Genomic DNA, 23904 nt, shown 5'->3' with positions numbered 1-23904 from the left:
GTCCTAGTACATCTTTTTCGGGGATAGCATTATACCACATCTGTTGTTTAACTATTTTCAAATATTTTTGAGAGGCATTAACATCAATAGCTTAAGAAGGGGTATATTGTAAGATGGTACAGGTTAAATTGTTAGTTATTGGGATCATTTCAGTACAGATAAAATTTCTAGTGGCAGAACATATTCTCTGAGTATGAGTCTGGTTATTTACTAAATGGATAACTAAACAACAACAAGGGCCCCTTTCTCCCAATACGCTACAAACCCCTGGAATGGCCATCATATCAACACCTTCATAAAACCCATCTATTTCCCATTCAAATTCCCTAGAATCATTTGTGATAATGTCATATACTTCTATTTCTACTGGTCCATTTGTTCTCCATCCAACTGTTTGCTCATATGACATGTCCTGAACCTTAAAAAATAAATTTTCCAAACAATACTTAAATAAATCACCAGCATGTGAAGGCCTTGGCCATTGGGTTTCATCAGACTAGATAGTATTGTCTGTATCTGGGTATGTTACAGGGGTGGTAAAGGCAGTGATAATGGCGGTAATGGCAGGGGCAGTGGTTGTGGCAATAGGGCGTTTTTGATATTCCTCATCTGAAATCCAATTAGGGAGATCTGTACATTCCCAGGGTACCTGTCCAACAGCACACTGTGCAGGCGATGGAATGAACCCCAAAATCCAGTGAACACCACATTCCCAAGATTGGTCACAAGATTTCCTCCTGGCCAGCCTACAATACTCCGTTTCTTCCACCAGGGCCCGTTCTTAATGTCCTTTGTAGTCAGGAACTCCTGGGCCTTGGCAGGTTCGACGGAGCGAGAGTTTCTTTTTCTTCTTTCCTGGAACAGTCGTGGTCCAGTATCATACAGGGGAGAGATTACATCACCCTGCAGAGCTCTGGTTTCTTTAGCAAATGCTGATGACACAATGATTTCATCAGCGGACAAGGGAGAGGTTACTAGCACTTCACTTTGTCCTTTTCTCCTGCCGTTTAGGAGAAGGAACAAAAGTAGAAACAAGCTGATCAGCAGTTGAGGGCCTCAACCCAGCTTGAAAAAACATCAACTAGTACTCATACATATTCATAACTACAACATTTAGACATTTGAATAAAATCAATCTGAATATTTACAAATGGTCCCCATGGAGCGGGATGGGCTGCTTGTCTGGTTTTAACAGCTTTACCAACATTGTGTTGCTGGCAGATTGAACATTGTTGGCAGTAGTGCTGGGACACCAATCGCATCCCACTGCAGCAAGCATCCCCCCTTTGCTCACATGCGCCACCCCGTGGTGCACGCAAGCAAGATAGGGCAGAAGCACTCTCGGCGCAACCAGCTGACCGTCCTGGAAGCGCCAAAAATACTCAGGGTGTAAAGTGCACCCAGCAACACTCCAAGAACATTTTTCGGTCTCTGGTGCCATCTCCTGGATCCTGCCAAGGTCATTGAGGGAAGCCCGTGGAGGTTGCTCAACTAAGGCAAAAATAAAAGCAGCCTGAGGGGCAGAAAGGGCCGCATCCTTGGCTGCTGAATCATTTCCACGTGAAGCATTTCCACGAGTAACTTCATCATGAGGGGTTTGATGAGCCAGGCGTTTTACAATGGCAACAGCTTTGGCCAACAAAAGAGCATCGAAAAGAGCAGATACATACTGACTATTCTTAATGGGTTTAGGGTTAGGGTGTTAGAGGGTTAGGGTTAAGGGTGTAGGGGTAGGGTTTAGGGTGGGGGTTAGGGGTTTAGGGGTAGGGGATAGGTTAAGGGTGAGGGTTTAGGGTTAAGGGGTTTGGGGTTAGCTTTAGGGTTGGGGTTAGGGCTAAGGGGTTAGGGTTAAGGGTTGAGATTAGGTTAAGGTTAGGGTTTTAGGGGTTAGGGTTTTAGGGGTTGGGTTAGGGGCCTTAGGGGTAGGGTTAAGGGTTAGGTTTTAGGGTTAGGGGTCAGAGGGTAGGGGTTAGGGGTTAGGGCTAGGTTTAGGGGTTGGGGTTAGAGTTTTAGGGTTAAGGGTGAGGGTTGGGTTTAGGGATAGACAAGAAAAAAGCAACCTATTATGGCTGCAGTATTAATCTTCTAGCCTACTTGATGCATTTCTTCAGCCCTCATGGCATATCTGGATTCTCTAGATGCTAAGATTTCATTTACAAAGCCAAGTAGATTCCAGCCTTCATGATAACAATTGCAAGGGTATCTTTGCAAGCTGAGTAATCCAAAGTAATGTTACCTTCAAGAATCTGCAGAGATTGAAGCAACAGATTTTGATTCTTCTCTTTCATATGCTAGTGTAAATCAGGAGACAAAACCATGGAAAACCACATCCTCGTGGACTGACAGATGTGAACAGCCCTGCCCCAATTACTCTCAATGGGATGTTTCAAGCGTCAGCATTAAATATTTCATAGCCAGATCACCTTAGCAGATGAAATGGGGAAGGGACTAGGAATCAAGAGTTGTTGCAGGGAGGAAAATGCAGATGGAAGAAAGGGGGTGGGGGTGGGGGGAAGACACAGAAAGGAAGATATGGAAAGAAAAGAAAGATAAAACGCACTGTCCTAAGGTTGAGCATATTTTGCTATTGAGTGATGCTGAATGCGAATTTGTTCAGAGCAAAGAAATACTAAAAGTTTAGACTGGATTTTTAAAGAGTATAAGGGGGTTAGGTACACAAATCCCACCAACTTTCTGTGGGAATTAAGTATCTAATCTTTTTGAAAATTCCAACCTTAGTCACTACACGAGGCGGACACTCACACAAATGCATTCCAGAAGTATGGTACCAGTACCCTGATACCAAGTATGGTACAAACACACCCCAAAGATAACGAGAACACACTGACCCCTCCTAAAGAGAAGGTCAAGATGACAGTAATAATGGATAGAGATGTTTTGGTCGAACCAACATGTACAAGGTAATGGATGGTAACAACCCACGTCAGGGGGAAGTAACTAACTATGGTCAAAATACTTGTTTGTATTGGTGTATAAAATGGAGTCTCAGAGGGAGTGTCTTTGGCCGGCCTGCGGGGGGTGGGGAATAGAAAGTTCCGCCATTCACAGAGCTGCGTCCATTGTCACAGGCATACATGTCTTAGTATCCCCGTAGAGTCTATTACCTTTCTTTGTTGACAATAAACCTGGCCGGGTGCCTTCGTACCTTAATGAATCTCATGGTCATTGGGCAGTTTGATCGAGGTCTGCTGTGCCAGCTGTCTGCACAGAGCTGGGATGGCACACAGAGGGAACACACCCAGCCACACATGTGACAATATCATTTTACAATATCTACATATGCCAGACTAGACCAGCAGTATTTTAAATGTGCAGTATTCAAGACTAAAGCAGAGAAGAAAAGGGAAAGCTACAAAGCGTGCTTCTCAAAAGGCGCACTCATAGTGGTACCCTGTAATGAAATTAGGGGCAAGATGTACTAATCATAGCAGACTCTGAACACTTGTTTCCCTTTGAAGGGTGCTCCCAGACAATTAGGTAAGTAGGTCACACTATAAATGGTTGACATCTACTCAGCACATCCAAAAAAATGAGTCTGCAAATGGACTGTACTAAATTAAACTACATTGTGTTAGGGCCTATTTCCTTGGCTAGTTACTACACTGCAAGCCAGGGTGCGAATCTATGGCACACTGGTTTGCCATGCCGTAACAACTGGTGTGGACACTGCTACAGCGCAGTGAAAATCCCAGAGCGTGGCTTAGTGGGACTTTCACGGCGCTGTAGCAGCATCCACATCGGACGTTACTGAGCAGCAAGCTGGCGCACAGCAGAGCCACAGCCTGGCTTGTGGGTAGTGACTTGTCATATAGAAATAAAAGCAAATAAGAACAGAAAACTAAAAGTTTCCTCTCCTAGCCAGCTGGAAGAGTTACCTCCACCTGCTGGAGACATGAAAATAACTGAGCAGGGTCATCCACCCACTTCATTTTTTATGAGGCGGCACAAAAACAAGAGTTTTGCTTTTTTCTTGCCCTCATTTGCTGGTAAGAAGGAATTATACCGAGCTAGCACAGGAGAATTTGGAAGGGGGAAAATTCTCTGTCTTCTTTAAATGCAGATCCAAGAATTGTATAAAAAGGGTTTGCTGGGAAATGCAAACAAATATGCTTTGTATCAAATGTGTCAAAAATGATGAATTCATACAGAATACAAGCGTTAGGGGAGGCTACAAAGCTGTAAGTTGTCTAGTATAATCGCTTTTCAAACAAAACTAATTTAGGTAAACGTTTTTAAGTCTGAAAGAATTTTGTTTTTTGCATCAAAACCTGAATGTCTGGTGGAGGGTGAAGGTACCAAGTTCCTGTAACTTCATGATGACATTTTATTATAACTCTTCATTCATATTGCAACCTGGTCTTCCATATTTTATTGAATTTCAAATGTTTGAGATATTTACATTTACCTTAATGCTGCAATCAGGACAATTTAATACTGTATCTCTCAGCCACAATACAGCATCTGGAGTCCACATGCCAATGTTACGGGGAAGATCTGCTAAACAGCACTTCATAGCCTAAAAGACATGGAGTATGTTAATGGTACAATTTAATTACATGGCACTCTTCAACAGATTATGTTATACTATTGAAGTTTAACTGCACAGAAACTAGGTAGTTTATTACAAGCTTTAACTCAGATGGATTAAAAGATATATGATATTAAAAGAGTGAAAGAAGGAACCTATTATGCTGTAAATTACTTCAACCACTAAGAATGCGGTGGTCTGCAGAATGGAGTCCCTTTACCCATACAGTAAGACAACCACCACAGCCTTCTACTGTGAGCACACAAGAACGTAATCTGTATTTATTTAAAACTGTACACTATAAAGAGTTAGAATGCACATCCTAACATTACTTCTAAGGCTACATCTATACTGTGCTCAAGTGTGGTCCACAAGGTAGGTAGGTGGGGGGCGAGGGGGGGAGCGAGAGAGTGTGTAGACCTGCAGAGGGCACCAAAGTGTTGTGTGTTAACTGCCCTGAGTGGATGCTGCTGGAGCAAATGAAAAGGTACATAAGTTCACGTTAATGTAGCCCAGTTTGAAAGAGGACTACGTTAACATGAACTTTGGACTACAGGGGTGTGAATTGCTAACTGCCTCCTGTGGACACTGCTGGCACAAACTAAAAGGAACCATAGTGCAGAACAGGCAATCTTAAAATGTTTTAAAACCACAAATCACTGCAGAGCACACATCTAAAATTATCAAGACTAAGACATGGCCAAGAGAGGTATAGAGGCCATCAGCTTTACTTAAAAATGATGTTTGTACCTGGGGTGGTAGGGTGATTATTTCTCTCAGGAACTGTGATGGAATATCTCGAAGCTCCGATACTTTTACAGAGGCAACTGTTCCGGTATCCATGAACTGCACATCTAGTGCACGACTACTGTGAACGCTTGTTATCTGAAACGTGAATGCGAGTGGTAAGGATAACTTGATACTAGCAAGAGAGCAACAGAGTACCTTTAAAAAGCAAATACATAGTTTAAGGAAACGGAAGAAAATATGTTGCCAGTGCATTTTATTTTCCATGTTATGATGCTATGGCTTGTTAAAATGAAATATGTTAAATGACAACACAAAAACTGTAAGATAGACCTACAGGGATCTATTTCCCATTCCATCAGCTCAAGTAAAAGATTACTTATGTGTGTTTACTATTTGAGTAAGTAGCCAATGTAAAATGATACATATGCCAAAATCAGTGTCAAAGAATTCAATGATCCAGATTTTAGCCAACCCCCAGACCTGCAAAAATAGCAGATGCTATGTGGGAAATCGAAGAAGAGCAGCAATTTTCAATTGACACAGGGAAGTTAGTTCAGAGGTGAAAAAAAACATCCAACCAACCACCTGTTTCTTACCTCCACACGAGCCCATTTTCCTTTACAATGGAACACGCAGATTTTGCCACAGAAAGGTAATGAGACAAAACATTCAGGTGCCTGCTGCGATAAAGAAACAAGGGTAAATAATAACGCTGGTTTTGAATTTTTTTTTTTTTTGAAGAATGGCTACGGTTAAATCTGTTCTTGAGTATTCCTGAAGCAGACTTCAAAGAGAAACTGCTGAGCTACAATTCATTTGCAAACGTAACACCATCAATTTGGGCTTCAATAGGGACTGGGAGTGGCTGGCTCACTACAAAAGCAATTTTCCCTCTCTGGGTATTGACACCTCCTCATCAATTATTGGGAGTGGACCACATCCCCCCTGACTGAATTGGCCTTCAACATTGGTTCTCCACTTGTAAGGTAACTCCCTTCTCTTCATGTGCCAATATATATTTATACCTGTGTCTGTAAATTTTCACTCCATGCATCTGAAGAATTGGGTTTTTTACCCACTGTTACTTATTCCTTCACCCACTTACTTCCCTGGTCCTTCTCGCATGAATAGAGAGCAACAATACCCGAAGTCCGAAGGTGCAAACAATTCGATGTTTATTGGGGTGAACTTCCAGCAAGCATGATTCCAGTTTCCTTCCTTAGTATCCTCCTTCCCAACTCTGACACCACAGAGCCTTACACCTGTGTCCCTGTTCCCATTCCTGCCCTTAGCCAGACATGATTCCAACTTCCTTACTCCCATTCCCTGTTCCCATTTCCCCCTTTAGCAAAAAATGATTCCAATTTTCTAACCCCGATTCCCGGTTCCCATCTCCCTCTCCCACCCACACTCACTCACTTCCTCATTGACTACAGATTATATAGTAAAACTTGAGTTCTGCTTAGCTATACCTTAACCAATCATTTTCCTGAAATTTAACTAACCAATCCTAACATATTGTAACATGATTATGTAATCAATTATATCCCACCACCTTAATTAGTTTACACCCAGCAAAATTAATTATACAGCAGACAGGAACAATCACAGAACTAGAGAGATTATACAGACAAACAATAGTAAAGTGGGAACTATAATGACAAAACAATACAGAAGTGAGGATTTCACATCCCAGCTATTGATAAGTGAGTTCTTGCCAGACAGGATGCTATCAAACTAAGTTTCCTTTTACATTTTCTAGCCACTTTCCTTTCTCTGGAGGTGATAGGAATACAATCCTGTCCTGATAGTGCCTAACAGCCCAATAGCACCTTATTTCAATGTGACTAGTTTGGAATGTGAGGATGTGACTGTTCGCTTCCTAGCTTATGGCTGCCTCTGCTGCTTAGCCAGAGGCCTTAGCCTAAGAACAGGGCCTCAATCTGTCACAGTAAAAGAAGGCCCTTACACCGGCAGACAGTGATTTTGATTCTTTCTTTTATACCTCTAGAACTAGCCAAGTGATAAGAATACCCCTAAATTCTTAAAGTACAGGCCTTTGCAGACAGGCCTGAATATCTTTATCCTAACACCCACGAAAGTTTATGCCTAAATAAATCGGTTAGTCTTTAAGGGGCCACCGGACTCCTCATTGTTTTTGTAGATACACACTAACACGGACACCCCTCTGATACTTAAATAGTTTCTGTTTACCACTTTGGATCTGTCCTAAGGGATTTTAAAAAAAATATTCAAGGTTATATTTCCAAGGAGAGAATGAGCACCAGAGCTGCCCTAAACCTTGATAGGCAAAGCTGGAAAAGGTTTAAAAACTGGTCTGCTTAACTGCACTGCTTTTCACTTTGATGTGGCATGTGGGTCTTGCAAGTGCCACGGGGGGCTTGCACCTCACCTCTACAAAAGCCTTGCCCATCAGAAAAGTCAGGCAAGAATGAGAGGCACAAGGGGATCTCTTGGGGGGTGGGGGAGAACATCTTGATTGTTTATATGAGGAGGAAACCTATTGGGTTGGTTGTAAACCGTTCTTATCCAGAGAAGCATAAAAGTGACAGACCAAGAGCAGAGACTACTACAAGAGATGGCTTGCAAAAGCTTCAGCAAGGAGACTAAAACTGAAACATTGATCAAGCTGTGTATTAGCCCTGGTCTACACTAGGACTTTAGGTCGAATTTAGCAGCATTAAATCGATGTAAACTTGCACCCATCCACACGATGAAGCCCTTTATTTCGACTTAAAGGGCTCTCAAAATCGATTTCCTTACTCAACCCCTGACAAGTGGATTAGTGCTTAAATCGGCCTTGCTGGCTCGAATTTGGGGTACTGTGGACACAATTTGATGGTATTGGCCTCCGGGAGCTATCCCAGAGTGCTCCATTGTGACCGCTCTGGACAGCATTCTGAACTCAGATGCACTGGCCAGGTAGACAGGAAAAGAACCGCGAACTTTTGAATCTCATTTCCTGTTTGGCCAGCATGGCAAGCTGCAGGTGACCATGCAGAGCTCATCAGCACAGGTGACCATGATGGAGTCCCAGAATCGCAAAAGAGCTCCAGCATGGACCGAACGGGAGGTACGGGATCTGATCGCTGTTTGGGGAGAGGAATCCGTGCTATCAGAACTCCGTTCCAGTTTTCGAAATGCCAAAACCTTTGTCAAAATCTCCCAGGGCATGAAGGACAGAGGCCATAACAGGGACCTGAAGCAGTGCCGCGTGAAACTGAAGGAGCTGAGGCAAGCCTACCAGAAAACCAGAGAGGCAAACGGCCACTCCGGGTCAGAGCCCCAAACAAGCCACTTCTATGATGAGCTGCATGCCATTTTAGGGGGTTCAGCCACCACTACCCGAGCCGTGTTGTTTGACTCCTTCAATGGAGATGGAGGCAATACGGAAGCAGGTTTTGGGGACGAAGAAGATGATGAGGAGGAGGAGGAAGTAGACAGCTCACAGCAAGCAAGCGGAGAAACCGGTTTTCCCGACAGCCAGGAACTGTTTCTCACCCTGGACCTGGAGCCAGTACCCCCCGAACCCACCCAAGGCTGCCTCCTGGACCCAGCAGGCGGAGAAGGGACCTCCAGTGAGTGTACCTTTTAAAATACTATACATGGTTTAAAAGCAAGCATGTGAAAGGATTACTTTGCCCTGGCATTCACGGCTCTCCTGGATGTACTCCCAAAGCCTTTGCAAAAGGTTTCTGGGGAGGGCAGCCTTATTGTGTCCTTCATGGTAGGACACTTTACCTCTCCAGGCCAGTAACACGTACTCGAGAATCATTGTACAACAAAGCATTGCAGTATATGTTTGCTGGCGTTGAAACAATATCCGTTCTTTATCTCTCTGTGATAAAGAGAGTGAGATATAATTCATGGTCACCTGGTTGAAATAGAGTGCTTTTCTTCAGGGGACACTCAGAGGAGCCCATTCCTGCTGGGCTGTTTGCCTGTGGCTAAACAGAAATGTTCCCCGCTGTTAGCCACAGGGAGGGGGGAGGATTGAGGGGGTAGCCACGCGGTGGGGGGAGGCAAAATGCGACCTTGTAACGAAAGCACATGTGCTATGTATGTAATGTTAACAGCAAGATTTACCCTGAAAGAGTGTAGCCACTGTTTTATAAAATGTGTCTTTTTAAATACCACTGTCCCTTTTTTTTTCTCCACCAGCTGCATGTGTTTCAATGATCACAGGATCTTCTCCTTCCCAGAGGCTAGTGAAGCTTAGAAAGAAAAAAAAACGCACTTGAGATTAAATGTTCTCCAAGCTCTTGCTATCCTCCCACATGGACAGAGCACAGACGAATGTGTGGAGGCAAATAATGTCAGAGTGCAGGAAAGCACAAAATGACAGGGAGGAGAGGTGGCGGGCTGAAGAGAGTAAGTGGCGGGCTGAAGACAGGGCTGAAGCTCAAATGTGGCGGCAGCGTGATGAGAGGAGGCAGGATTCAATGCTGAGGCTGCTGGAGGATCAAACCAGTATGCTCCAGTGTATGGTTGAGCTGCAGCAAAGGCAGCTGGAGCACAGACTGCCACTACAGCCCCTGTGTAACCAACCACCCTCCTCCCCAAGTTCCATAGCCTCCACACCCAGACGCCCAAGAACGCGGTGGGGGGGCCACCGGCCAACCAGCCACTCCACCACAGAGGATTGCCCAAAAAAAAAGAAGGCTGGCATTCAATAAATTTTAAAGTTGTAAACTTTTAAAGTGCTGTGTTGCATTTTCCTTCCCTCCTCCACCACCCCTCCTGGGCTACCTTGGTAGTCATCCCCCTATTTGTGTGATGAATGCATGAATGTGGAGCAACAATGACTTTATTGCCTCTGCAAGCAGTGATCGAAGGGAGGAGGGGAGGGTGGTTAGCTTACAGGGAAGTAGAGTGAACGAAGGGGCGGGGGGTTTCATCAAGGAGAAACAAACAGAACTTTCACACCGTAGCCTGGCCAGTCATGAAACTGGTTTTCAAAGCTTCTCTGATGCGTACCACGCCCTCCTGTGCTCTTCTAACCGCCCTGGTGTCTGGCTGCGCGTAACCAGCAGCCAGGCGATTTGCCTCAAACTCCCACCCCGCCATAAACGTCTCCCCCTTACTCTCACAGATATTGTGGAGCGCACAGCAAGCAGTAATAACAGTGGGAATATTGGTTTCGCTGAGGTCTAAGCGAGTCAGTAAACTGCGCCAGCGCGCCTTTAAACGTCCAAATGCACATTCTACCACCATTCGGCACTTGCTCAGCCTGTAGTTGAACAGCTCCTGACTACTGTCCAGGCTGCCTGTGTACGGCTTCATGAGCCATGGCATTAAGGGGTAGGCTGGGTCCCCAAGGATACATATAGGCATTTCAACATCCCCAACAGTTATTTTCTGGTCTGGGAATAAAGTCCCTTCCTGCAGCTTTTGAAACAGATCAGATGCGAGCGTCATGTACCTTTCCCGGCCATCCCACGTTGATGTTGGTGAAACGTCCCTTGTGATCCACCAGAGCTTGCAGCACTATTGAAAAGTACCCCTTGCGGTTTATGTACTCGCCGGCTTGGTGCTCCGGTGCCAAGATAGGGATATGGGTTCCGTCTATAGCCCCACCACAGTTAGGGAATCCCATTGCAGCAAAGCCATCCACTATGACCTGCACATTTCCCAGGGTCACTACCCTTGATAGCAGCAGATCTTTGATTGCGTGGGCTACTTGCATCACAGCAGCCCCCACAGTAGATTTGCCCACTCCAAATTGATTCCCAACTGACCGGTAGCTGTCTGGCGTTGCAAGCTTCCACAGGGCTATCGCCACTCACTTCTCAACTGTGAGGGCTGCTCTCATTAGCACCATGATGCATGCATTGGCAGGGCCCATGCTTTCAGAGAAATCTGTGTCCATGTCCTGATCACTCACGTGACCGCGCTGACGTCGCCTCCTCGCCCAGTATCGCTTTGCCAGGTTCTGGTGCTGCATATACTGCTGGATAATGCGTGTGGTGTTTAATGTACTCCTAATTGCCAAAGTGAGCTGAGCGGCCTCCATGCTTGCCTTGGTATGGCGTCCGCACAGAAAAAAGGAGCGGAACGATTGTCTGCCGTTGCTCTGATGGAGGGAGGGGCGACTGACGACACGGCTTACAGGGTTGGCTTCAGGGAGCTAAAATCAACAAAGGGGTGGCATTACATCAAGGAGTATTTCAGGCAGGACTTCACGGAGGGTTCCAATAAGAAATGGTGCACCTAAGTTATTGTTCTTATTGGAACAAGGAGGTTAGTCTAGCCTCTGATTGATACATGGCTAGATTTACCTCACTGCACCTTCTCTGTGAGTGATTGCAGTGTGACCTAGAGGAATGAGTCCCCTAGACAGGGGAGGGGGGGAAGCAAATGAGTACAAAACAAATCAGGTCTATTTCTTGTTTTGATCCACTCCATCTATCTTTTACATCTTTGGCTGGCAGCAGACGGTGGAGAAGGACTGCATACCATCCACATCTCATGGCTGCTCGGCAGAAGATGGTACAATACGACTGCTAGCAATCCGTATCGCCTGCCTGCTCACCATAAGACGGTTCAATAGGACTGACTGCAGGACTAAAGAGAATGACCTGGTCAAGTCACTCCAAATTTAGTCCCTGCGCCCATGTCTGCCCAGGCGCTCCCAGCCGACGTGGCCAGGAGCACCTCGGACACGACGAGGACGACTACCAGTCGTATTGCACCGTCTGCTGCCAGAAGGCAATGGGTTGCTGCTACTGTGCAGCAAAGCCGTACCACATCTGCCAGCACCCAGGAGTCATAGGGTGACGGTTACCTGAGCGGGCTCCATGCTTGCCGTGGTATGGCGTCTGCACAGGTAACTCAGGAAAAAAGACGCGAAATGATTGTCTGCCCTTGCTTTCACGGAGGGAGGGAGGGAACAGGGGCCTGACGATATGTACCCAGAACCACCCGCGACAATGTTTTAGCCCCATCAGGCATTGGGATCTCAACCCAGAATTCCAATGGGCAGCGGAGACTGCGGGAACTGTGGGATAGCTACCCACAGTGCAACGCTCTGGAAGTCGACTCTAGCCTCGGTACTGTGGAAGCGCTCCGCCGAGTTAATGCACTTAGAGCATTTTCTGGGGGGACACACACACTCGAATATATAAAACCGATTTCTAAAAAACCGACTTCTATAAATTCGACCTTATTCCGTAGTGTAGAAACCTTGCATTGAAATATAGAATAGCAACAAAGTGGGGAAGTCTGTATGAGAAAGAACAGGAAATTTACTACATCCAGTTTACTAGCTTTTGTTTAAGAAATTATTCATAAGTATTCCAAAAACTATTTACAATAGTTTTTGTGTTTAATAAAGGTTTTACTAAGAAATTGTACGGTACTCTGAAGCTGGCTGGGAACAGTTATATAGTTATAATTTCATAAAAAATTATGAAATGTAAGCTTAAACTCTTCAGAAACGGACTCAGCCACGAGAGGAGTGTTGATACACCACTCTACCGAGTATCTGTAAAGTAATTTTCAAGGGTTTGTAACTCAACTTTTTTGGATGAAAAGTTGGCCGAGCGGCGGCTGTATCTGTATGTCACAGAGATTTCTACATTCTATCACAGCGTGAAGACGACTAGAAAACCTGCCGTGGGATTCCCCGACACAAAGCAGCCACTTTAGATAGGGGAGCATAGCAGCAGCCGCCGCCCTTTCTAAAGCAGCGGAGCTATTTTAACGTTGGTCCTTGGTGGACTAACCCACAAACGAACATGCAAACAGTTCAAAGCACTAGTCGATCACTGCAATATTACAGTGCACATTTTAGTGCACAGTCATTGTTCTCATGTTTCCATTACACTGCAGTTTTCCTTTATATTGGAAGAAATACACCTCGACTAAAGGATAAAGAGTCATAGTTTTAAGAGTCAGCTATAATAGGAAGGTGACATCTGAACAGTATGATGAAGAAGAAGAGGAGGACAATTTAAAAACCCTACTTTCCAATGACAGCTGAACAGTATCAGCCCTTCTCTGCTTCTCACTCTAAAGCCTACGCTGGGATTCGTTCAATGAATCTTCACTGAGCTCATTTCTGTTCAATTTTGCAATCGCAAACTGAATATTTTTTATAGTATTTTAAATGTGTTAGTATTCTTAGTAACTATTACAGTCTGTTAGTGGAGTTTTCTATTGGTCTGTTTTCTTTTGTAAAATAGCTTTTTGTGAGCAAAGTAGTGAGCAAGTTGATTGTGCAGAATGATCCCTGGATTTTAGAAAAAATGAAGAAAGAGTGTGAAATAAAGACTTGCCTAATAACAACTTCATTAGTGTTGTTCAGTTCTACCACCAATACAGAAGGAGATGCTTCCGCCGGAATGATTAAAGGAGGGACCATTATACTTTCTGGACCCTGCTCTTTGGTCTTTTCCATTAACTGAGAGCACTCTTGCTCAACCGTTATCTTCAGATCTTCAGGGATATGGACACGATCAGTGGCATTCAGATTCTCATCCATGTATTTTTGTGGTTTAGCATAGAGGGTTGCCTTTTTAGGGCTGTCACTTATCTGATTGACAGTACATATATCAGATAATATGTCAAGATTATTCAGAGCATCCTCAGGAAATTTTACTTTGTATGTGTCTTCATACACCTTGGGAAGTGCATTAGCCCAAAGACCATTGGAATACTTAAACAAAATTTCTGCAACTTTCTGTTTGAAGTCACTATTCAGAGAAGCTGATTTGGTCTCCATAACTGGCTTTAAGAAAGGATCTGCTTTTGAAGAAGTAAGGTTCTGAGATGTTCCTTCATGGTCTATGCCACTCGTCACTAAGTGTTGCATTTTCTTAGCAGGATAAAGGAGTACATCTGTATGCCCACCAGTGCACACTTTTTCCACCTTGAAAAAAGGAAAGCACAGTGAGACATTGACCATTTGTAAGTAATCAAACCAAAATATTTTAAGAATGAACAACTATGCATTTTAGACAGACAATCTTAGGAAGACATCTACAGGGATTTAAGCATGAGCTATTTTGTGCAATGATTTCCCTTAACATCTCCTTTTCCCTTTACAGGGGGGCACTGAGCAGGAAAACGGGACACACAGCCTTCCCCAAGTGGACACTGGATCTACTTACTACATTAGGAGGTGCTTAAAAACAAGTTTCCTCTTCTCCCCCTGTGATGGGCAGAACATAATCCAATCTACTCCAAAACTGATTTTCCCAGCCTTGGACCCGAGAGCCCATTATTTTGCATGACAGTGAAATCAGCACTGATCTGACCTCCTTGTTGGCAGTTTTAGCACAGGACCAACTCAAGCATGAGATATGCTCCTCTGCTCAAGATTAGCTCAGTTCTTGGACTGACTTTTACTAAATCAACAAGTGCACTTTGGAGGCCTATCAAATCTAGAGTAAGGGCCTCAAAACCTCCTCAAAGCATTCCCAGGCAGCTCCAGGGTCTCTGAAATTTGTCCATTAATGACCTCTCCACTTAGTAGGAGACCCCAAGCCCCTCCACAGGGGAAGAATATTAAAATATGCCAAGTCCCCATTGATGAGGGATTTGGCAGTGCATTTTTAGAGAGATTGGAGCCCTCTGGTGAGGCTCCTCTCTGGAGACTGACTGTTGCCACATAGAGGGGAGGCCCTACCTGTGGGACTGTTGAAGAACTCATTTTCAGAAGCCCAGAGATGCCCTATGCAGGAAGGGGACTGTCTAGCCCAGAGAGCCATCCTATTAATAAGCACACTGGCATTTAGCGCAAGGAAAACCAGGAATGTAGGGAGAAGAGCCAGAGAAGAGATGGAGATGTGAACAAAGAGATTCAGAAGAAGCAGAGATGAGATAGAATTGTAGAGAAAGAAAACAGACTAAGATCACATGCGGATAGATTAACTTGAGGGATTTAAGGAGCTGTTAAAACTCCCATTTGACTGAAGCAGAACCAAATTAAAACAAAGATTAAAACAGAACTGGTAACCACTGCTATACATGCGACTTTGTACAGACTCCCACTTGAAGAACCCACCATTAACAAAACAAAACAAACACACACCAGTGAAAGTCAGCCTCAATTCATAATGGCTGAGCGACCGTGTTGTTACTCGGCAGGCTTCCTCCACCGAATGCAGAGGCTCTAGCAGCGATCCCCTCGTGGAGCATGCTAGGTCTCCGGAAGTGGCTTGCCCATTTCTGTGAACACCTTTTTAAGGGTAGTGGTCTTAGAGGCTGTTTCCTTTACACTTGAAGTGCCAGGGAGATTTGTACTTCTATTGGAAGAATGAAGAGAATCCACACTTTTTGGAGCTCTTCTCTCATTCAGGATTCCGGAAGGAAGGGAAGGTGGATGGAGTAAATCACAACAAAATTAGGTGCTATCTTTCAAAATGAATGCGGTGCAGGGCTTTGGGACCTTATACATGCTTTTCTGAGGCAGTGGCTGTGGTGGCATCTTTAACTACCAGGAGCTGGAGAAAATTTGAGGGGCCATCTGTAATCTGAATAAGGTGGTGTGGATGCAACAAAAAACTTCCATCAAGAATGCTGAATTTTTCAGGTAGAGTCATCTAAATTTGGCTTTGTTTGAATGACAGAGCCCAAGAATCTTGTTGACTATGGGCAACAAAAGCGCCTAGATTCATTAGTATGGCACTCTGACCTCAGGAACTGCATTTTTGGGCTGTGAAGCCTGGGAATGAGAGACAGATACAGACATATACATCCATCAATGCTTCTCCAAAGGTGCTTACCTTGCAGTGCTACAGGTAGGGCAGAACCCTTAGTGTGGATGTGCCGAGGCAACATACTAAAAAACCCTCCACAGTTACTAGTAAATAGCTTCTCTCTAGCGTTCAAGAGTCTGATTATACCAATATAATTGAGACTGTGTGCAGGTGTGTAACTGTGGTACCTTGAATACCTTGCCTCCGTAGATCCATCCTGTAGTGGAAGGCTTTGCCAGCCTTCTAAAAAGACCCTATTTAATAATGGGCTCTTCATTTTAGCAAGAAAAGGTACAACGCAATCCAGTGGCTGGAAGTTGGAAGCTAGACAAATCCAGAAGGGAACTAAGGTGTAAATTTTTAACCAATGAAACAATTTTCCAACGGTGTATCTTCTATCACTGATAAATTTTTAAACCAAGATAGGAAGTTTTTCTAAAAAAGATCTACTCTAGGAATTCTTGTAGGGACGTTCTCCGGCCTGGGCTATACAGGAGGTCAGGCTAGAGGACCGTAACAGTCTCTTTGGGCCTCAGAATCCATAAAAGCAATGGCAATTGGAGATGCTTGAGCACCCCTTTGCAGAGCAGTGGTTTCAGGCCTGCAGGTATAAGACTGAGCACACCCTAAGCTGTCACTGGTTTCTGCAACGCATTGAAATATCTATTACGAAGTCCCGGCTGGGAAAGAAGGCATGGGGATTTGCACATATATTTAAACTAATCTTCCTCATTTGACAAGGACTTCTGCAGATCCACATTCAATTTAACAGTACAATACAAGGAAAGGAGGACAGAGAAGTACTAATCGAAGTGTTCAAGAACTTCTCTCCCAAATGAGATGCTGAATTAAGAATAACTTTGCATGAATGGAACTCCAAATTCCATTGTACATCACACAAAGGGCAACACCCCATTAAGCATGCCTTGGAATGGAAGCCTTAGGGCCTCTCAAAGAGGAACCCCAGCTCTAGTGTAACAAGTCTGAACACAAGGTCCAACCCACTTGAACCAGAGTTAATCTTCATCCGAAAAACATTATCTCCAAAAACTAGAGAGAGCCTAGGCGGCTTTACAGGACACCTTTCCTAAATGGAAATAAAAGCTCTGTGTTCAACAAGTTTACACAAGTCTCAAACTCCTTCAGGAAGTCTTAGATTTAGGAATGAAACTTGGTGCATAAATGGAATAAACAGTTTCCCAACTCAAGATGGTGACTCTTTTCCAGACAAAGTGTTTTATGACTCCCCTCCCCCTCCCTGCATGTCCAACCCTGAACATTGGCAGAAACATTTTTTTGAACTATAATTATACCCGAAACTACTACTTATGTAAAAGAATAAATGGACACAAATCAGATGTCAAGAATTATAACATTCAAAAACCAGTTGGAGAACACTTCAATCTCTTTGGTCACTTGATTACAGACCTAAAAGTGGCAATTCTTCAACAAAAAAACTTCAAAAACAGACTCCAAGGAGAGACTGCTGAATTGGAACTAATTTGCAAACTGGATACAATTAACTTAGGCTTGAATAAAGACTGGGAGTGGACAGGTTAGTACACAAAGTAAAAGCTATTTCCCTGTGCTAATTTCCTCCCTACTGTTACTCACACCTTCCTGTCAACTGTTTGAAATAGGCCATCCTGATTATCACTACAAAAGGTTTTTTTCCTCCTGCTGATAATAGCCCACCTTAATTGATTAGTCTGTTTGAGTTGGTATGGCAACACCCATTTTTCCATGTTCTCTCTGTATATATTATCTTCCTGCTATATTTTCCAATGGCTGCATCCGATGAAGTGGGTTTTAACCCATGAAGGCTTATGCCCAAATAAATTTGTTAGTCTCTAAGGTGCCACGAGTACTTCTCATTTCTTTTTGCTGAGACAGACTAACACAGCTACCACTCGGAAATAAATGAGTGCATCTCTCCCCTAAATAGCTCTATAAGGACAAAGAACACCCTGGAGACCAGGCCTTTAAACGTTAGGAAACATCAGAGTTAAGGTGACGTGTACATACTTCGCGCAGTGCTGTTGTGCATGTGTGTTATGATACAGGCTCACAAGTGTGGCCTTGGGGTCAATTCCCTGCCCCCCACAGCATCAATTTCCTCCAGACTCCCAAGGGAAGTGGTGCTTCCTCCATCCCTTGATGAGATGCCTTTCTAGAGTCTGCTTTGGTCCAAAACTCGCTACTGCGCCATGCAGGAGGCCTGTGATGTGTAGGGGGGGCAAGATGAGATGATCTAACAGTCTCTTCTGGCCTTCAAGTCTCCAAATCTCTGCAAAACCAAGTGTGGCACATTGAGCATCCTCTGATGGTTCCACGTGTGGCCTGCGTGAACCCTTGCACGACCACTGGGTGTGTGGGGGTGACCCAGGGGGAGCAGCTCAAACACGCACAGGAGCCGGCTCGAGGCAGGACATGAGCCCTGCAGGGCAGGGGTGGGGGTGGCAGTGACATCACAAGGGCCTTTTGCAGCACTCAGCTGATTGGTGAAAGGAGGTTGGGAGGCGGTGACCTCACAGAGAGTCCACGACAACGGCCAGGGAGGACAGGCTGCAGGGCAGGGGGATCTCAGAGACCCCCGGGGCTTTGCTGCAGGGAGTCTCCTTCTGGAGGTGTCTCCTTGAGGACTGAGAGAGAATTCAGGGTCTCGTATGTGAGCGCGAGGTGGAGACTCTCTGGAGTTTTCTCCTTTCCCACTGCTCACTGAGCGAGAAGACAGATGTCCCTGTGGAGAAGGGAAGAGCCCCAGAGAGGTTGGGTACCGAGGCAGCCTGATCCACCCGGTGCAGGCCAAATTCTAGGCACGGAAAACAGGAGGTTAAGGTGGGACAATTTTCCCCCAGCTCGGCCTTTGTCCCTTCGAGTCCTTGGGGTTTGTTTTTTTTGGTTTCCCTTTTCCTGCTTCCCTCCCTCCACTGGCGAGGAGGGGGCTGCTCTGTAGCCCTCATGGTGGGAGGCCTCCCAAAGAGATGGGACAGGAAGCGTGCTCTGAGAGTGATCCTCACCGGTGACCTGAGCCATCCCTGGGCCATCTGGGGAACCCTCAGCCCACCGCCAGAGTCTCAATGCTGACTGCCTGAGCAGGGGGTCTAGTGGCAGGGAGGAGATTCAGGACTTTGTTGTTCTCTTTTAAGGCCCAGCAAATAAGCCAGAACCAATCATCTGCTTGGTGAATTGTTCTCCTTCTCGCTGCTGATTGTCTCTGAGCCATTCCTGGTTCTCGCTGGTGTTCTCGTGCTTCTAAAACACTTGCTGAAGAATCAGTGTGAATGGTTGTTGGTCTGTAGCTCATTGCAGGTCCCTTTATTCTGATCTTTCAGTGTGTGAAACTCCAGACTGATGGTTCATCTAAAAGTCAGGACACCCGGGTCCTGTTCCCAACTCTATCCCGACAGGTTGTGTGATGGAAGACAAGGCCCTTCGCCTTTCTCAGACTTCATTTCTCCCTCTGTCGGTTGGGGAGAACAATCCTCTAACACCTGCCTCCCGGAGGGGGGAGGCTGGGGAGCTGTGGGGACCTGTTTGAGAGCGTCACTCGGAGCAGTGTATCGTAGGAGGTGTCCTATCGGGTTGAGTCATTCCAGAGGATGATGTCGTGCAGCAGAACCCCGTTTTCCCAACCTGGCGTGACACAGCTTTGCATGGGAACCGAACCAAGGGCGCGCACAGGTCCAGAAGCCGGTGATTTCTCGTTTGGCCGCTAGATGGCGCTGCAGGCTCCCACTTCCCCCTTCTCCTGGTCAGCGCAATGGGGGTTAGTCTCCCCAAAAAGAACGCCCGTCTCGCTTTGAACGTTCCTTGATGTGCACCCTGTGGACTGTCGGGATACGTGTCCAAAAGTTGCAGGGCTTGTTTCATGGTCTACACAATGACAATCTTTCTTCCTTTTAAGACGTGACGACATTTTTGGTAAAGATCCTTGATTATTCAGGGACTTATCCAGGAAGACCCAAAGTATTTGGTACGTAAGACTTGTGTGGAAGGGCGCACAGGGCTAAAGTATTTTTGGCCATAGCAGGTTACTTGTCCCAAGAATGAAGTCAATCCCCCTTCAAAACAAGCCCAAAATAAGCTGTTACCAGAATTGCCCATTACTTTGGGGTACGCCCATTTATTAGGGTTACTCTTCTGTGTGTGGGGGAGATTCTGCAATTCTGTCAATTTACTGCTTTTGTCACTTGTGTTTTCCTATGGAGCGCTACTCCTTCCTTCTGCAAGTTCCCTCCCAATGGAGCTATCCTGCAAGACCTAGGTTCCCCAGGGCTGGGGTCTTCCAGCCGCCAAATCTGATGAACACACACACACACACACATTAACGTAGCATGTCTGAGAGGACTGTGGAATCAGCACTCGCAAGCTGACCCCTTATGTGTCCCGGGACTCGGTCGGCTGGATTGAACAGCAATTTAAAGCTGGTCCCCTCATACATCCTTGGCCTCAGCGGGCTGGGCTAAGCAACACCTTAATCTGCCACCCTCCTCTGCCCCCAGGTTCAGAACATCCCTGTCCCCACCTTCACCCCACAACCTGTCTACTCATAACCCACTTGATGAGCAAAGCCCACAGGATTTTTGGGGCTGCAGGGATCTTTCGCTTCGGGACAAGGAGCATTGCTGCAGAGTGAATGGAGAAGCCAAAAACACCCATGGAGGAGGGCGTGGGGGGGAGAGCAATCAGTTTAACCATGAAAGTTATTTATTCCCAGGTAGTAACCCTACGAGGGGAGCCAAACAAACAAAACCGTTCCAAGATTAAATCTAACTTAAATTTGATTACAAAAGTTAGGGCTAGCAAACTATAACTGATCCCATAAGGCAGGGTCAGGAGGCTATACCTAGAGAGAGCCAGAGAAAGAGACAGATGGATCTCAGCACTCCTTAAAGCTGGAATCGATCAGGGTTCCCAGGTGGCCTTGGTAGCGGAGGGACCGGAGTGCTGGAGCCAGGCAGAGCCCCCAGCACAATCAGTCAGGAAAAGCGAATGAGGAGGACTTGTGGCACCTTAGAGACAAACCAATTGATCTGAGCATAAGCTTTCATGGGCTAAAGCCCACTTCATCAGATGCATGCAGGGGAAATACAGCAGGAAGATATAGATATAGATATATCGATACAGAGAAGACAAGAAAACGGGGGTTGCCCTACCAACTCTTAACGAGACCAATGGATGAAGGTGGGCTGTTAGCAGCAGCAGAAAAAAAACTTTTGTTGTGATAATCAGGCTAATCTGGGGGGACTAAAACTGCAGGGCAGAGAGACCCATCAGTGTTGGGGGGTCCCAATCCAGTCCCCCAGCTTCTAGCCGTGCCCCCCACCCCAAGGCTGTCATTGCTGGGAGCCCCCTCCATCTGCAACTTGAACTTGTAAAGATTGTAGATAAAACCTGTACAGCTCTGTGCCTTAGGGGAAAAAGTTACACACAGGTACATCAAATGCATTATGAAAGAAAACATGCAAAAGAAAACACAGTGGGTAAAACCAGCTAACAAAAGCCTGAGCAGCCAAAACACCAGCCAGCTGTTGTTCCCACTAAGAGGGAAGTTACAATAGCTCATCCTTCACATTTCTCATAGGAACTACAGGGGCCTGATGAAATTGGGGCAGATTTAAAACTGTTAAAACATTTTTAAAAAAAAAAACACATCCACAACTTTGTTACATGTTATTTACAGCATCATTATTCATACTAGCCTGGCTTGGCCTTCTCTGCCAGAAGAGAGGCAGACAGACTAGGATCAGGACCACCAGCTGTGCCCCCAAAAGACTGGGCTCTGGGCCAAACCTCCAAATATATGAGACCCACATCCTTCCCCAGAACAACCCCCCCAAACTGGACCAGACCCACATCCCTCCCGACAATGACCATCCGTGACCTGGACAGCACACCCAGCTCAGCCAGGAAGGAGAACTCTTGAAACTTTCTTTGGGTTTTCATCTCCCTGTTCTTCCCCTAATTGTTGGGGGCTCAAAATATCTCGCCGTGGGAAGTGAAGAAGCAGGCACTGGATTCTACCTCTCGGCAGCCAACAGCACACACCCAGACTGTTGCCTACGGTATTGTGGCACGCTAGATGTGCCATTGACAAATGGTTCAGTTTTACAACTCGATTTGGCTGTTGGTTTCTGGCCCAAAATTCTGAGGCCTGACAATTTCAGCAATGGCCAAATGTGGCTTGTTGCTGTAAGGGTCTGATTCTCACTTCGGGTGCCAGAGGGCCTGGCTGCAGCTCCCAGACAAGCAGTCACCCAGGGTGTGTTTGCTGCTGTACCTTCCCATTTCCAGGCTCCTTCTGCCTGGGTGTGTAGCTGGTCGTTTGTCTTTGAAAACTCCTGTGGAATGCGGCTTTCCTTAGAGTTCCCAAAGGATTTGTTGGACTAGGGTGTAAGTCTCCTTTAGGATGCAAGAGATCCCGGCTTCAAATTTCCACCAAGTCCTTGCCAAGGCTCCGTTTGCAGCTGACCTTGGAGGTTTTTTTCACCTGTGTTTTTCTCCTCCGTCCTGCCTGCAGAGGGAAAGCTGCATTAGGGTCTGACTGTGGTTTGTTGGTCAAGGTGTAGGATTCTCACTCGGGGCGGGAGAGCGTGTGGAGAAGACCTTGGAAAGGTGAAGTCAGGGGCAGGACTTTTTCAGGTGCCTGTTTTTGTGGGGGTTTGTTTAATTTTGTTTTTTGCTGAAATTGAGAGAAATGATGTTCACTTTTCAGCCTGAATGCTTGTTCTGTCCAGCAGCCCAAACGGCAAGCCTTGTTTCACCTGTTTAATGTTGGACAGGGACAGGGTCACGTTAGCACCTTTGACTCTTTTGGAGCCCCTTGAGTCTATTTAAATTACCACAAAAGTTCCCACCCCCTGTGTGAGCAGCATATGGGACTGACAGTCTTTTTTCCTTTCTCTGCTCTAGGATGTCAGAAGCACCCTAGACAGGTGCATGGCTCCTTCCCCTTCACCTGTCATTATTCTGGGCACAGGCTGAGACAAAACAACTATCCCAGGGCACAACTGCAAAGTGGTGACGGTGACTCGTGGGGTCGGAATCTCCTTTGCTTTATTACAAACCCAGGGTTCCTGCATTTCCTACAAAATGAAAACTGTTTTCTAAATCGCTTCTCTGCTAAGGCTCTGTCTACACTCCCCCTTGTGTCAGCAGAACGTACGTCACTCAGGGGTGTGAAGAAGCCACCCCCTGAGTGACACAAGTTACACCGACCTAAGCGCCAGTGTGGACAGTGCTATGTCGCTGGGAGAGTTTCTCCTGCCAACATGGCTACGGCTGCTGGCTGGGGGTGGAGAGCTCCCTCCCGTCGGCTTCCAGCGGCTACACTAGAGAGCTTCCAGGGGGGCAGCTGCATGGGTGCTGGGAGGTCACTGTAAGCTCCCCAGTGCAGCCACAGCCTTAGGGCAGGGACGATGCCCCCCGCGGGACTCTGGGGATACAGTCCGGGCCTGTCACCTCCAGGGCACTGGGGTTCTCTTCTGCCCAGGGCAGGAGTGAAGAGAAGTCTATATGACGTGATCATCATTCAGAGACTGGTAAGGAATGAGCTGATTTGAGGGAAGTTGATCTAAGTCCAGTTGCAAATGGGCAGATGTCCACAGAACAAAGACCAGCAGGACCATTGGAATCTATTGGTCAAAGCATGGAGGCCGAGGAGTGAATTGCCCTCGGGGTCTGAACTCCCGTCCGGTCCCCAGAGCTGGTCTCAGGAAATCAGGGCTGAAACACATTGACGGGACCCCTCGGGGAAGCTTGCCCAGCCATTGCTGGATCTGGAGCTATTCTGTGGCTGGATACACAGAGATTCATTCTCCCGGCCCCTCGATTCAGCGTTTCTCACTGGGAAGAAATTCAGAGTAAAATACAACAATAAAA

At 46.0% G+C, this 23904-nt stretch overlaps 1 long non-coding RNA gene across 1 annotated transcript; it reads right to left on the bottom strand.

Annotated features, from left to right (window-relative positions):
• Positions 1–4427: 4427 nt before the first annotated feature.
• Positions 4428–6235, bottom strand: LOC140911918 (uncharacterized). The gene is made up of 3 exons (XR_012159194.2): positions 5896–6235; positions 5300–5434; positions 4428–4537 (listed from the first exon to the last, which is right to left on the bottom strand). It is a non-coding gene; the product is annotated as an uncharacterized LOC140911918 (long non-coding RNA).
• Between the last annotated feature and the right edge of the window lie 17669 nt (positions 6236–23904).

Source organism: Lepidochelys kempii, chromosome 5 (assembly GCF_965140285.1).
Source record: "Lepidochelys kempii isolate rLepKem1 chromosome 5, rLepKem1.hap1, whole genome shotgun sequence".
Taxonomy (NCBI): domain Eukaryota; kingdom Metazoa; phylum Chordata; order Testudines; family Cheloniidae; genus Lepidochelys; species Lepidochelys kempii.
Note: the sequence above shows the minus strand (reverse complement) of the source record. Positions and strands in the feature narration are given on the sequence as shown.